The sequence below is a fragment of the Ostrinia nubilalis genome, chromosome 24, assembly GCF_963855985.1.
Source record: "Ostrinia nubilalis chromosome 24, ilOstNubi1.1, whole genome shotgun sequence".
NCBI classification, from domain to species: domain Eukaryota; kingdom Metazoa; phylum Arthropoda; class Insecta; order Lepidoptera; family Crambidae; genus Ostrinia; species Ostrinia nubilalis.
This window is the reverse complement of record NC_087111.1, coordinates 12133651-12150369: the sequence shown is the minus strand read 5'-3', so window position 1 is coordinate 12150369 and position 16719 is coordinate 12133651. Positions and strand designations below refer to the sequence as shown.

Sequence of the window (16719 nt, the reverse complement as noted above, 5' to 3'; positions counted from 1 at the left end):
TTTTTGACTCGAACCATCAAAATGCCACAATCTTACTATCAGTATTCCGTCCGATCGCACAAAGGCTTCATGAAAAAACAAAACATTCAATAAACCAATTTGCACAGTGGTTGGAAGCACAGAGGAACGTATGGCTTGAACACGACAGCCAAGTGGATCTGATAATAATATCTTTTTGTTCCAACCGCTTTTGTGGCGCCGACCAGTGGGGAGGAAATTGGTAGGCATTTATGTCTTGTTTCGGAATGGTAATTTGTAGTATTCGTTTTTGACAATTATTGTGATATTTTTATTTAAATTATTTGGTTAAATAACAAATAGGCAAATGCGCACCGACGATCGCCAAACGGCTAGAGTACCTTCTGTGTCTGAAGCTGGAAAAGCTCTTTAAGCTGCCAGCGCGCGTCCCTTAAAAAAAAATGAATGACGTATTTTGAAAGTCAATTTTAGGAAAACTAATTGTTGACAGTTCATCATCATCATCATTATTGGAGCTATAGGTTCACTGCTGAACATAATTAATATAGGTACCTCCTTCAATGACGTTGCTTGGGTGCAACTTAAAATTATAGACATACTATTATTATTGTTGAAAATTACATAATAGTCTTAAACTTCAAATTAAGTACAAATTCAGCTGAAATTCAAAGCCGCTTATGTTACTTCTAAACTACGTACAAAACCAGTCATGAGCGTAACATTTTAAAGCACATGCTACAACTATAAAACTTTAGACTCCGAGAAATTTGCTACATTAACTAAAGTGCTCAGCTTAACAGGTTAAGTGTGGTAACAAAGGGTCCCTTTGGGAGGGCCCAAAAACTACGGCCCTTAATAAGTGTCCAATCAACTCAAATTGCCTACAAAAATGGGGGCCGCAGTAGACGAGCGGTTCAGGTGAGGCAGGCGTTTTGTTTTGAGGTTTGGGAAATTAGTTTACTTAAAAATCCACTTTTTCTTTAGGGGTATAAAGGCGCTATTGAGGCTAGTGACGTCACCAAGCCAAGCTTACGACCGAAATCAAATCAAATCAAATCAAATTGTTTATATATGGAAGTTATTTATTTATATTCCCAAAGAGCAATTTTACACTTCCCAACCCTACCACTGCTTCGGGACAGTAATATGGGTCGTGCTGAGAAGAAGCAGCGCAAGAAACTCTTTCACTATTGTCAATCATCATTTCAGGCATAGGACGTAAGTATACTGCTATCCATAGGTCTGGCATGATATTCAGAATACCTGGCATGCAACGGTATCCTGCATGCATCCTTTACCTGGTCATCTGTCCACCTTATGGACGCTCGCCGATACGTGGCCTCCATTCTAGAGCCTTACTGCCCAATGTCGTCATGTGATTTGCCCACTGCACACATAATATTTGTCAATTAAATTGTATAGTTTTGTTTAATCAAAAAATAAATAACGTGTACACAAGCAATTCTTGTAATAAATGTTTTTTTTTTCTTTCTTTTCTTTCAATACTGAAATTAATTAAATAACTACACGTTGTTCAACTTACAGTAAAAATACTTCAGAAACTATATACATTGCAATATTCTCGTAAAATTTGCTTCTTTAGAGAATGGTTAGTGGCAATTCTTGGAAATTTATAGATAGGCTCTTGGGTGAAATAAATATTATATCGGCAAATTGAATTGATCTCTTTGAGGTCTAGACTTCGAGGTGAAGTAACGGTTATTACGTTGTCTCTATTGTTATTTATACCAATTTATATTGATCATTATATTACTATCTTCTAACATGTTATTTGTGGTCATATTTTAGAATATAAGACATCCATTCCAGCGAGAATAATGGAATGATCGAAAGAAGAAAATAACTTTGTAACTGCTGTATATTGTTGTAACTAGCGGCCGCCCGCGACGTCGTACGTGTGGTTCCCGTTTTATCTCCTTAAGGGTGGAGTTTCGTAAAATCCTTTCTTAGCGGATGTCTACGTCATAACATCTACCTGCATGCCAAATTTCAGCCCGATCCGTCCAGTTGTTTGGGCTGTACGTTGATAGATCACTATGTCAGTCAGTCACCTTTGAGTTATATACAATTTAGAAATATTTTCAACCGACTTCAAAAAAGGAGGAGGTTCTCAATTCGACCCGTATGTTTTTTTTTCTATGTTTGTTACGCGATAACTCCGCCAATTATGAACCGATTTGAACAAATCTTTTTTCGGCGTATAGGTAATACCTCAAGGGTGGTCCCATTTAAATTTAATAATAGAAAAAACAACCCCAAAGGTGGAAAATTGGGGATGAACTTTTTTATACGCAATATCTCCGCCGATTATAAATCAATTTGAACGATTATTTTTTTGTTGAATAGGTATTATCAAAAGGGTGGTTTCATCCGAATTTGAAGAAAATATTTCACCCCCAAGGGTGGAAAATTGGGGATGAACTTTTTTATACGCAATATTTTTAATTTTTAGTTTTTTTTGTGTTTTATTTTTTTTTTAAAGTTATTAACATATTAAGCAGCACCTCTTCTTTAAATTCGCTTTAATATGAGTACCTACATGTTCTAATGAATGTAGCTTGTTATTTAACGAGTGCCTTGTTGGTAGAATAGTTGGAAAAACAACAGCCTAACTAAAACTAAATCGTGTTTATTTACTCAGAAATCCTTACAGCTCCAATTAAACCGTTGGATTTAGTTGTTGAACTATCCTAACGTTAGTTTAAACGTGCTACAGACGGACAAAAGTGAAGCCGAAACACTGAAATTGGCTGAACTTTAGAAAAGGCCTTTTATTGCCAATTTTCTGTCCCTAATTTTGTAATAGCGCCGTTTCGGGTTACCAACTGGAAATAATATCCAAAATTCAATTACTAACGACTTTTTAAGCAGAAAATGTTGAAGTAATTTTTAAAATTCACGAAATATAAGACCTTGTAGCGACAGTTTGACAGCAGTCTGGCCTAATAGTTGGCGGGACAGACTACAGCACCAGACGAGGTTGCTGATTCAAATCCCACAGGGAGTATGTACCTGAATATTTAGTGATGAGCTCGAGTAATAAGTCTCGGAGATAAGAGCTTTTTCTGAGCGGATGTTAATTTGCCTGTAATTTATTAATTTACGCTCTATTTAACGTGATAGTTGAAACAATAATTCCATTGTTTAGACTACGATCAAAATCAAAATTATCTTTATTTGTTTAGACTAATTAAATTAGTACTTACATCGTCAAATGCTCTTAACGAGCCTATACATGTCTCGATTCTTTTTTTGCCCTACGATACATTGGAAACATGTGTATTTTATGTTGTATTCGTGCATCAGTAACCCAATTAAAATACGACTGTAATTTAATTTAAAAGCTCATCCCCATCAATATTCACGTCATCACAATTAAAATCTACTACAATTGAAATTCAAAACACAAAATTGTACAGACTGAAGAAATCAGCGGACCGATGCGATCGCAATTTTCGTGCTTGTTTCGAATTATACAGTTCCAGATACCTTTGATTGAATATTACGTTTAATTTCTAACGCCTTCGTAGGCTTGTGACGAATGAATTTGATTCTCTGACGGGGCTCAGAGCGTAGTAAAAATTATGTGTCATGTATTTGTAGTATTACCATACAGGTTATACAATAAAGATTTATTTTATTTATAAATAACCTTCGTTTTGGCGCAGTCGGGTAAAAGAAGTGATCGATTCTAATTCTAAACACAGACTCTTAAATTCTTTCACAAAAGTTTTATTTTGTGTGTACATTTTTAACAAAACTAGTGACGGGATCTTAATTTTGATGATAAGGATTCAGCTGAAACGTTTTCATTGTTGAAGATTTGTTTCTGATTGTTCAGATAATATATTTTTAAGGAAAATGAGAAAAACGATTCCATGTTAATCAGAAATCACAGTATTGTTTTTTCAACCTTACGTCAAAAATAAATATAAACCTCCCAATTTCTAATTTAATTAGCTGATCTATTAACAGCAAATACAATTGATTTCACACCTCATTAGCATTCGCGTCATCACAATTAAAATCCACAACAATTTAAATTCAAAACACACCCGACTCGAGAAACCAACGAACCGTTGCGACGGCAATTTTCGTTCTAATTCGAATTTCGTCGGCCATCTTTGAACGAATATAATATTTTAATTCGTGAACAGAACAGTTTGCACGTTAAAATATAGCCGAGGTGGGGTTTTCGATTCCGTAATAACACCTTCAGTAGGGACGGGAGTAATTATTATTATCGATAATTATAATGATTTGGAAGATTTATGACGGTGTTCTTAAGCCTTTTATTTAGAAAAGTATTAATGATGTAATCTCTTAAATTTCGGCTTCTATTGATAACAAAACAGTAGTTTTAATAATCTTAAAAAAATATTCTGTCATTAAATAAAACAAGTCTTTAAAGTTTAACTTAAGCAAACATAAATAAATGTGTGTATTTAGAGGTATTTGATAGTTCAAATAAAATATATAACAATAATGTTGGAAATAATAAATGAGGATGACTTTGTTTTCTTTTTTATCAGAAAACTCGTAAATATCATAAACGATAATTTATTATTTTGTTTACAAACATATCGATATCGATAAATTGTACATGCTCAATGCCCATCCTTAACCATATACAAATTTGGAGGGATGTTTGAGATTGTTGTAATAAAGTACAAAATCTTTGAAGAATGTTTAAAGAATATCGCGTTAGAGACTTCGCGCATTCAGGAAATGATACGCTTTTTGTTGAAATATTTCATTTCCCTGTGCTTTTGAAGATTCTTATTAAATTCTTCGTGTTGTTTGATCGTAAGGTGAAATTTATATTACTCAGTGTGTTAGGAGGACGTCAGATAATTTGATATCCTTTTTAAAACCTGTCAAGAAACGTTACTATAAAGTGACAGACGTGAGCAAGCAAAATAAAATATAATAAATGTCCTGTAATAACCATTGTCGAGATGTCCTGATATTTCAAACTGCTTATGCCCACTATATTCATAGTTAAGGTACTAATTAAAACATAATGATGTACTGATTGAAATATAATGATTCATTGTATAATTTCAATAACTAAACTGAAAAATAAACAGTTTTTATTTCTTCCTGTAAAGTTTGTACAAATGGACACAAGCAGTTTGAAAATTAGGCTGACGATAGTTGCCAGAAAGCTGACTGCTTTTTCTAAGCTGATTGTTCATACCAATTCTTTAATTAGCCCCTTAGGAGGTTCTTGTAGGGGGAGGGAACGTTATTTTAATCTTGCCACTGCTTTGCAAAATACTTAGGATGGGTTGCATCATCTTACTTTGACTGTAACAAACGTCAAAAATCTGTCAAACTCCATACAAAAACCACCGGTTATCGTCATAGTTACGGTCTAAGTTATGTGGTGCAACTCAGCCTTAATGTGATGTGGTCAAAATATTTACATACCGCATTATTTAAATATCTCCTTTGAAATTACAAAACCGACTTTCTTTTCTTTCCCTCCCATTATCGCAGTTCGTTGAGGACCCGAAATAAAAAACCCTGTTAGCTCTCAAAACGCGTCGGAGGCGTAATCTCCCAGATTTGAATACAAAGCAGTACAAACTCTTGTTTCTTTCAGATTGCGGTGTTTAGATAAATAATGTCAGGTTTTTCAACTTAAGATTTTATTCTTCATAACGTTGAGGGACTTTTGTGAAATGATATTTCTAAAACAATGTGAAAATGGAATGGAATCAAGTTTGGTAGCTTAGGCTTTTAGACCGGACTTAATACAAGATGAAGCTGCCTGGCCTGGAGCTTACGCGTAGAGATTGCGGCTTCGATTCTCGCTGCAGGCAACTGCTGTTTATTATGACAATAAACAGCAATTTTACCCAAAATCATGATCAGTTATGTTCATAATTAAATAATAATAATAAATATCCTTAGACATTTTACACTGCGTTTCTAGTCTCAAACTAAGCAAAGCTTGTACTATGGGTACTAGACAACGGATATAAACATACTTAAATACTTTTTTTTTATAAATACATACTTATTATACATAGAAAACACCCAGTCCAATACAAAAAAATATGTTCATGCACACAAATGTTTGTACTGTGCGGGAATCGAACCCGCTACCTCCGGAATAGTAGTCCGTTTCGAACCACTACACCAAACGGCCGACTTAATTACTTACTTATGTTTTAGCCGCCATATCTATATATATGTTACGGTTAATGTGATAAATTGAAAATTATTAATAATAACCGGTTATTATGAATAATTACCGACAGTCGCGGTAAAAGTGATAAATTAATCACATTTAACAGTGATTATTTAATAATTCAACCTTAGTACTAACAAATTTCATAAAAGAGAACATCATCTTGTGTACGTGCTCGTGTACAGCCAAACTTTTGAACGTTTTGATATCATATATTAATATAATTTGGCATAATGAGTTTGGAATGTTTCTTGCATAATATTACTTTTCCATGATGCCTATAACATAATGTTTTGATTTAAAGTGAAAAATAGGTTAAGGTGCGGCGGGGGTGGCCCTTGGGCCACCCCTAAGCCGCCTATTTAGTTTTATACACACATAAATGACCTCATATTAATCACATTAACCAAATCATGCGGTAATTATTCATAATAACCGGCGATTATTCATAATTTTCACATTTATCACTTTGACCGTAACATATATAAAAGAAAGTCGTGTTAGTTACTCCACATATAACTCAAGAACGGCTGAACCGATTTAGCTGAAAATTGTCAGGGAGGTAGTTTAGAGCCAGGAGAAGGACATAGGATACTTTTTATCCCGTTCGAAATTAAAAAAAAAGTCTGCTTATTTATTGCCATTAAGGCGGAACAAAGTTCGCCGGGTCAGCTAGTTATACATATAGTACACCGATGTAGATAGATCACATTTGACGTGTTTGACCTCTTTGACACGCTCTAATCGAATTGGATTTACATACAAATAAAACCGGCACGCGGTTCTTTCCCGGTCCGAATCGCGCCGCACGCGCGGACGCCGTCGGATAAATCGCATTAATCCAGTCCAAGGACCGATATGGGGTTCTGCACCCTATTTGTATGTAAATGAGCACTCGCCAACCGTTCCTTTGTGCCTTGACAGTTTTTAAACGGAAAATTCGAACAGTTACCCTTGAAGATACAAAGAATTTTTACGCGCAATTTTTCCTCCATGTTTTTCGGCTGTTTTGAATAATTTAACAATTTGCTTAATGTGGTTGTTAGGAAACGTTTAGACTATTAATTGGGGCGTTAAATGGCGGGGATTTAATTATAAAAAATGAAGATACCAGGTATTTTTCCCGGGCGTTTTTAATGATGTAATTATGACACTATTACGTCGATCAATTTCTGTAAGTACGAGTATAATGTATAGCAAACATTGCTATGAATAATTTAAATGAAGTCTGAATCTAAATTTTAGTCACGTTTCACACAACTTTGACGTTATTCGCAAACTTTCGAAATGTTTCTTGGTTTAAATTGTGTTCATAAAACACAATATTTCTTCAGTTGTGTAGCACAGTGCACTATTCCCGTCGTTTGCATTCTAAAGTTCTTTTAAAACTTTCACAAAACTAGAGGTACCACAACGTAAGCTATCGTACCATCTCAATGGCTTTTTTCAGCCCACTGTGCAGTTTTCATGTTAAACTAATTGTATGCACATAAAAGTTGGGTAAAAGGCGAAAGTTTAGTTCGCGTGTGGTAAAATTTGTGACCCAAAATGGCGCTGCCCACAGTGCAGCTAAAGCTGTGGCTTTAGTGCAGCGGAAGTCAACTTCAGTTTTGAAGCTGTGTCGGACCAAATAAATAATATTAAACAGAAAAAGTCAATAGTTAATTTTGAAATAGATTTTAATTAGTTTTTAATGAATTTTCGGAGTGTCCGATTTTCCCAAAATACAATTATAATGATCATAAGTGGACAAGTCAGCAGATATTAATTCTCATCAGCTACTTTAAGATTATGATACTTGTGGTCAGGTCTACCTAACGTAGTGTACCTAAAATAAAATGATTTTCATTTTCTGCCACAAAGCTTTATTTTAAACTATTTTTTTTTATTTTAAGTTAACTGCTATTAAATTGTTTTAAAGTTTAACAAGTTTATTAGTCCATATATTTATCAAAAATATATCAAAGTATATTATTTGCTTTAAGCTATTAAATGTTAACACCGAATCATCAGCCACGCTGCCACCAACGCCCCGCCCCACGCGTAGAGACCAGACGTAACTTTTCGCGTCCAGTTTGTTCCTGTTGGCCGGAAGTCGTTACGGCGCGCACCTGTGAGCACAACTGCACTTTTTGTGCCTTTTCAGCCGGCGCGCTTGTTTTCAGTCAGTTTTACAGGAACTTGTCGTTGATGTGTTGCGGTATTTTTTGGTACAGCTTTATGAACAAAAGCGCAATATGCAGAGTTTTTTCATTATGTTTATTGTACCTATGTTAACATAATAAATGAACACGGCTTAGATATTATAATGATTTTGCTCTGAAAAATTTTCACATTGAATTGGATGGCTCGATGCAGGTTTCACGCCCGTATTCACAAACGATGCTTGCTCAAGTGAAGCAGAAAATCGAACGCGTAGCGTTGAATAGAGCTCTGTGATTGGCTCATGTGTCACCCTGTGCGTCCACGCGCACTGTGAGACCTCATAGTAATGTTTGTGAATACGGGTGTTATGCCCGTTTTCACCATCAATCCCTTATTTTTAAGTGACCCCCATGTAAACAAAATTTATGTAATATGTTACCATGTGGGTCACTTAACAATTAGGGATTGATAGTGAAAACGGGCATTAGTCTATTAAGCATTAAGATCTTATACCGAAAAGCTTTGATATGATTTTAATATTTAACCAAATGGATGGAATGTTCACACGTCACACATTTTTATTCAAAACGTTAGTTTCGCTACTACAACTCAATCACTTATGACATAATGTGTCTACTACAATATTTATATTTTACTAAGCCATTTTGTGCCCAAACCCACGATTTATATAGCGTTCAGGGATTTGAAATATGTAAGCATTTTTTTCCCGGTTTCGTTAGAAACTCGTTTAGTTTAGTATTAGCAGAGGGGAATGTATTTAAATACAGAGATACATCATAGCAATTTTTAAAAGCAGGTCATACTTAATATTACCTATAACACAATGAATTCTACAATTTATTGATACTTCTGACAACGACTCTTCCTTCAACGCCCGTCCAGCCAAAAGTACTATGGCCATAATCTGAACTACTCTACCGATATAACTCCGTCGGTAAATGCGGTAAAGTACAGCAGCGCCATCTATATTTTTTTCTTGTCTCTAACAAAATACTCGGTTACAATAAAAAAGTTGAAGATCGATCTATAATACACTGAGTTGTTTTGTTTTTATCACCTGACACTTCGCAGTGGCACCGCGCGAAATATGAACCGAGAGAGAAAACTTTCCGAACGAATTTCGTCCAATAAACGCTGGCAGAACGATACGCACGCTCTTGTTTTCAATGTTACTTCTTGTTTTGGCGAGGGATACGATTTTCGGCGTTCAATTTAAAGTTTTCGATCACAAGCTTGTTATGAGTTGAAGATATTGAGCTTAATGTAAAGAATGAGGATTGCGTTTGTAACAGATTTTGGAAATGCAGCCCTTTTACCAATAAATGTTATAAATTTAATTGAATTTGAAGCAACATTATTTCCTACTGAGGTGCCTAATATTGTTGCTGATAGTTGTCATACAGATCATACAGAGTGCTCTGCTACACATACTGGTCATTCTCTTGCTATGTCATTGATACATCTTGTTGAAACACATACAATACCAATGACGCTCTGTTTACAAAGAAGTAGTCTTCAGTTCAAAAGTCGTAAACTCCAAAGATGATCGTCAGTTCTATGGATATATTACAAGGCTGTCGATATTTCCTTCTCTTGATAACAAATAAAATTCTTTCCCTAGGGTCCTAAGCAATTTATATCATAAAAATATTATTACACTTAAACAATTTCCTTGCCGATTAAAATCCTGTCGACAATCCTTCCAGGCATCATGGTCCAGGCTGTCCCCGGGGAAATCTGCGCGTCAAAATACGCGACAAATTTCATCAGAGCCAAGAAATTACTTGGATAGTGACGGCCAACGTTCCGGTATTTTTCCGGCGTTGGAACGCTTGAAAAATACCGGTGCATCGTGAAAATGCTTGCGCGAGTTTCGGCAAAAATAATTTTGAGGGTTAGACAGAACGCCCGAATTATTAGAATTTTCTGTTTAGGCGTTTTACAGCATAATAGAAAGGTGATAGTCGAAGCTGTGATAGTCTTTTGTAATAATTAAAAAAAATCATCAGTCTTTTGTGACTAAAAATTCTAATATTAGTAAATATAATATTTAAAGCATGCCCCAATGCTGCCTATGTTCACCAGTGGATGTCCTATGGCTGAGACGATGATGACTACTTATCAGTTTCGAATGTTGATTTCATGACAGTTACTTATGTATGCGTCCATGCAGACAGTTTTGTAATTATTGTGCATTGAAATGTAAAATATGGCAACAACTTTGTTATTATTTTGTTTTGAACTTTAAAAATACCGGTATCAGCTAGCGATTTTTCTCAAAAACATTAACCGGTTTCTCGGCCACCGCACAGCCCTACGTAATTCCCCAAACTTACTAAAAGGTTCTATTGGCTCCGCTTAGTCGAAGTGGCCAGTTAGCCCACTCGGCTGATTGGTTCGCTTTGTTTTATTTGTATCAGCTGTTAACGGTAATAAACCTTTTTCTGTTGGGGCGGACAGCGGACTCGTTTATGTGGACGACATCGTATCGGAAGAACTGTTGCTCTCGACTAACTGAATAATCAATGGACGCACTGTAATTATGTTACAGAAGGAGGTATTTTAAGTGGTAGTAGAGATAATAGAAAATAGTTTTGATAATGAACTAAAAAATTAAAAATCTTTTATTTATAAATAAATAGAAGACCTTTAACCTCGTAAGACCGAAGAGTAAATTGTGTCGACTTCTAAGTATCGCCGAATGTGCTTTCAGAAGAACGAATAATTTGAAGTAGTAAACGCCGAGCACTTCGAGTAAAAAAATTTCTATGTTAGAGATTTTCTTTTGCATTCATATTTTCAGGGGCCCTATATAATAGTGCATAGAGCTTATTTGAGGTGAAAAATAATAAAAAAATGTTTTCTCTTAAAAGAACATTCGTTATTACAGACTTTAAAAAGGAAAAGTAAATAAATTGTATTTTATACTTTAAAGTAAAACATAAATGTAACCTTCTTAATAAATTAATACTACATAAAGATACAATAACGATATTAATAAATGTAACTGAAAAGGAACAACGGTTTTAACTTTATTTAATGTTTCATAATTAGTACTTTTAAAAGTACTATCGGTTTTATAACATGCACTAATGATAGGTTAAAATGTACAAGAAGTAAAGTTAATATTCATGTTAATTATAATTTTTACTAAACTAAAAATCAGAACGTTGTCATGGTAAATTTTCTCAATCATATCATAATTCTAAAAGTCCAATACTCAATCCCATCTCAATAGAAAAAATATACAAAAATAAAACTTTCACCATCAAGACCGAATGTTCCTTGCAAAGAACTTTTATTTTCAAACGAAAAAAAATCTTACAAAACTACTTCAAATTGGGAAAAAAAATTTTTTTGCTTGTTTAGCAGTATTTTAACTTAAATTATACTGGTCAGTTTTGCAATTAAACTATGTTTACGTGAAGAAAAAAAATTAATCGCACATCATGTCTTCTCGGACGAACCACCTTGTCAAAGAAAAATGATAATTTGACAGTGACATTTTGTTTTTTTTATATTAATAAGTTCGGATACCTGATTTTGAATACTTTAAGCCATAGACTAAAACTCTTTTTTTTCGATAGGCGCGAATTTTTGAACTTAAATTTATCGCTAAAGTTTTAGTTCCTCTGAAGGCACATCCGGCGATACTTAGAAATCACCTCCGAAAATGTCTCGGCTTTACTGACTACAAAGTTTCAGTTCCTTCTGAGGCACATCCGGGCTTACGAGGTTAATTAAATAATTACATTTTTTAAAAAAGTTTTAGTGTTAGTTATATCATATTAATAAGCATTTTTACAAGGACGTTTTTTTCGAAATTTTATATAGTGTCAAGTTTCATCCTATCTATCTATACCTACCTACAATATCTTATTTTATTGACCGGATCAGATATTGAGCCTGAGACCTATTCTGTTAATAATAATAATGCAATCATTCATAGGAAATTACATAATACGAAACACATCGCATTTAATCCTATGGAAAAATCTAAATACAAACCTACACCATAGAAGTTACTTACTTATACGTTTTCTTTTGATCGGCATCGCTTTTGCTGGACATAAATTCTCATTATCATGGGGTATATCGTCCGATTTGAATTGCAAATCGGGGGGAGTGGGGGACAATTCCGATTACAAGATTGTGACAAATCGTGCTAAACTGCATGCGATTGTGGACTCTAATGCTTTGCTTTAAGACTATTGAGGCGCGTTTTTCTATTCGAAGGCTTTAAATTGTCCCGGGGTTGTGTTCAATTGTTTCATTTATCATGCGGCGGGAATAGAAGGCTGAACTCGTCAGCACAGTGGATTGGGACAAATAGATTTTAGAACTGATTGTATTTTGTTAAATGTAGTTAAGTTTTCAGGCTATTTTATTACACTTTTGTTTGTCAGACATCCGTTTTGTACTGGAGATCTGGGGGCACGGCAGTGCCCCCACCAAGTCGAGCAAAAAGCGGCACGGCCGTACCATCCTTTTCTCGAAGCAATTCAGGCCATTTTCGACCGCCTGTACCTTAGTTGTGGATAAAACTAGAAGGCTGAATTTTCATTAGCTATGCAGGCATTGTAAAGACACGGTATATTTAAAATTTCATTCAATTTGAACCAGTAGTTTAAGAATTATAACGGGTCAAAGTTACTTAATTTTGTCACTCACTGACTCACTGACTGACTCACCGATCATCAAAATTCTAAAGCACTTCTAGCAGACCTAGAAGCTTCAAATTTGGAATATAAGTAGTGTTTGGTGTATGAATCAAGGAAAAACTAAAATATTTGGGGGCACGGTAGTGCAACCGCCAAGTCGAGTAAAATTTTTCAATTTCGGTCCAGTTTTCTAGATACATAACTGCATGAAAACACGTGTAAATTAAATTATTTAGTGCGATGGCCAAGTCAATATAATTTATGTAAAACGTTAAAGATTTCCTGGCCTGGACTTGGTATTACATGGATCTCACAACTTTTTACCGTAGAACAACTGAGTTGCGAGACTTGGTTTTTTTGATAAGTATTGTTTTTGATGTTGATATTAATCGCAAGAAAATAAGTAGTTTATTAGAAAATAAAAGTTTATTGGGTAGTGTAGTAAGTGATACACCATATGCACCAATATACCTACAGCGTAAAATATACTCGAAAAATTTCAACAATTAGGCACTACCCCGCAGTTCAGTGACTGATGCAATTTTTCAGTAAGCGTTAGTTCGAATCTTACCTCAGATATTAGATATTTTTGAGTGAAAAACCATGAACGAATATTTTTCAAGATCTTAATTTATTTTTTTAGTACGAATACATAACTTTGAAGGCGTTCGTAATAGAATTCCTTCATATCTCGAATGCTCGCTGAATGGGGCTCATCAAATAATCATTAAGCGTCAGATCGGAGCCAGTTTCACGTTTACGTTACGTAAAAAATGTACTTTAGCAAGAACTTTCGGGTTTTTCAGGAAAATCAAGTGTATTTTATGTGTGAGTTGTAAAGCGTGTAAATTCTTTGCTGGATTAATTGTATATTCATTAGGGCGCTACTTATTATACTGATTCATATGAAATATGTTTACTTCGGAAGGTTTTGACAGCATCTAGTATTAAAGTACTTCCTTGCATAGTTAAAGAGTCACTCGTCGAATCTAAATGTCGGTTTAAGTTTCAGATAACAAAATAATAGTCCTAAAATTAAAAAAAAGTATTATAACACTAGCTTTTGCCCGCGGTTTCACGCGCGTGAAATTTCGTTTGTCACAGATCGTCATATATTATAGCCTATATGTTATTCTGGGTTATAAACAATAATACTGTAAAGTTTTATCAAAATCCGTTCAGTAGTTTTTGCGTGAAAGAGTAACAAACAACCAGACATCCAGACATCCAAACTTTCGCATTTATAATATTAGTAGGATACTTCCAAAATACTAATAATCAATACAAATGAGAACTGCATGATATTATTCAAATACACTAACCGTGTTCCCGATCCACACTGAACGAGGTGCGGTCGGGCCGAGCTCGCGGTCGCGGCAGTATTGAAATATCCGATAGTGTGGTGCACCGCACTAATGGATATCTGTGATTATGATCGCGACATATGTTTGGGAAAATGTATTGTTTTTGAACTCATTTAAAAGTATTTGGTGAATCTCACTTAAGTGCTCGAATGTTGGAAATAATTATACAAAATCCTATCAAAAATACTGATAATGAGATTAATATGGTACTATTCCCAACTCTCGTTCCCACCCCTGCAACTTCTGTGTAGCCAAGATTGACAGCTTGATCGCCAATAATAACCCAACCAGTAAAGGTCAAGTTTGTCCCGGGGGAAAGTGAAAATGTCATTGGACCCGCAACGGAATTAATCAGATGACAGGTGACAAAAAATAAGAGTAATAGGCGTCGTTGAGATCTATACTAGTACCAACCTACACGCTAACTACGAACCGTAGCACTTGGCATAGCGTCTAGCTACGACCCGTAGCGTTTTGGCGAAGCGTGTCTTGCTACATATGCCGTAGCGCTTGGCGTAGTAGCGTATGTTGTGCTACGAATCGTGGCACTTTGGCATCGCGTCTTGCTACGACCCGTAGTATTTTGGCGAAGCGTATGTCTTGCTACGTAGCAAGGGCATAGGCATATGTATGCCGTAGCGCTTTGGCATAGCTTGTCTTGCTACAAACCGTAGCGCTTTCCTGTATGTCTTTGTGACGTATGTCTTTCTACGAGCCGTAGCACTTTGGCGTACCGCATGTTTTTCTACGAAAACTACTACAAAGTTGACCGTTCCACACACATTTTGGCGTTTAACGTTAACCAAATATGTGACGGAAGGATTCAAAATGAAAATAAGCTTTAAATTATCTTATAAATATTAGTTATACCTATTAAGAATATTAATAAGAAAGAATTTCAAAAAGGATCTCTCCTTTTAACATTCAAAGCTATAAACCTTCTTAAGGTTTTGTCAGTTAACTTATAGAATCAAAAGTTTGTTAGCAAATTCAACTCAGGCGGAAAGTTTTTGAACCTAAAAGTCTTAAAGTTATTTCTTATCTTCATCTTATATTCGCAGTATTTCGGAACTTTGAAGTTTCAAAGAACTATAATTATTTCTAGCAGAAAAAACATACTTATCAAAATTGTTTTCAGATTTTTTCTTGCTTCTTCTTTTTATTTCACCGGTTGTCGTGGAAATTAAAGGCCTCCCGTCTTTGTCCAGCTGTGGATGACATTTGGCTGAAACGAACGAACATAATATTTGAACCATCATGCTATGTAAATTTTAGTTTTAACAGTTATGATAATGATACTGGATTGGTGAATCTTTTCTAATTGACTCGGTCAATAAATAAACACCCTCATTCATAATAATGCAAACAGCATAATAAACCTATTTTTACTATTACACTGTTTTATCTCGTTACTACTTGGCGCTGTCATCATTTGATAGAAAGTGACAAAACAGTGAAATAGTTAAAATAGGTTTATTATGCTGTTTGCATTATGAATAAGAGTGTAAGTATATCAGCCTCCTTTATATTCTCTGCCTCCTTTTCAATATCATATTGTAACTATCACAATTCTAGTTCAATTGATAAATAAATATGTGTATGAACTCTCTAATCAACTGCTACTCGAACTCTACACTCGATGCTACCTTCCTAACTCAATTTCAAAACAGCCCACAAAGCCGGAGCTCCGAAAGTTTTCAAATTAAACCGAATTGTCGCGAAAGAAGTGCCCCTCTATTACTCTTCCCGTCAATAAAGCTACGGCGGGGATTACACGTACAAACACATCAGCCTTTACAATTTTGTAGCAAAATAATACCCACTAGCTGACCCGGCGAAATTTGTACCACCTATGTTCATCAAAAACAAAGTAAGATTCTTATGGTGAAAGAATTTTTAAAATCGGTCCGATAGTTTCAGAGCTAAATAAAACAATAAGGCCTGTTTTCACCATCAAGCCCTAATTTTTAAGTGACCCCTATGTAAACAAAATTCCTGTTAATTTTTACCATAGGGTTCACTTAAAAATTAGGGATTGATGGTGAAAACGGGCATAAATCTACTAAATGTTTATAAGTATCTTCACATGATGAGTTACAATACAATTATATTAATGAAATCATATTATTTTGTTTTAACTTATTGTCACTAAACCAAACCCTGGTGGTCTGTATGAACTATCGTTTGTTAAACTTAACCGTAATTACGACGATGTGGTTACCAATTTAAGGAGGTACATAGGACTGACAAATTTCGTTTCAGGTTAGGGCTACGCAAACCGTTTTATTCACTCTCTAACAATTTATCCGTAAGTGTGTCCTACTCTTTA

At 34.9% G+C, this 16719-nt stretch overlaps 1 protein-coding gene across 1 annotated transcript in view; it reads left to right on the top strand.

Moving 5' to 3' along the window:
• The window catches only part of LOC135083765 (complexin), a 435534-nt gene that overhangs the window by 112333 nt on the left and 306482 nt on the right, over window positions 1-16719 (top strand). The gene's annotated exons all lie outside the window — the stretch shown is intronic.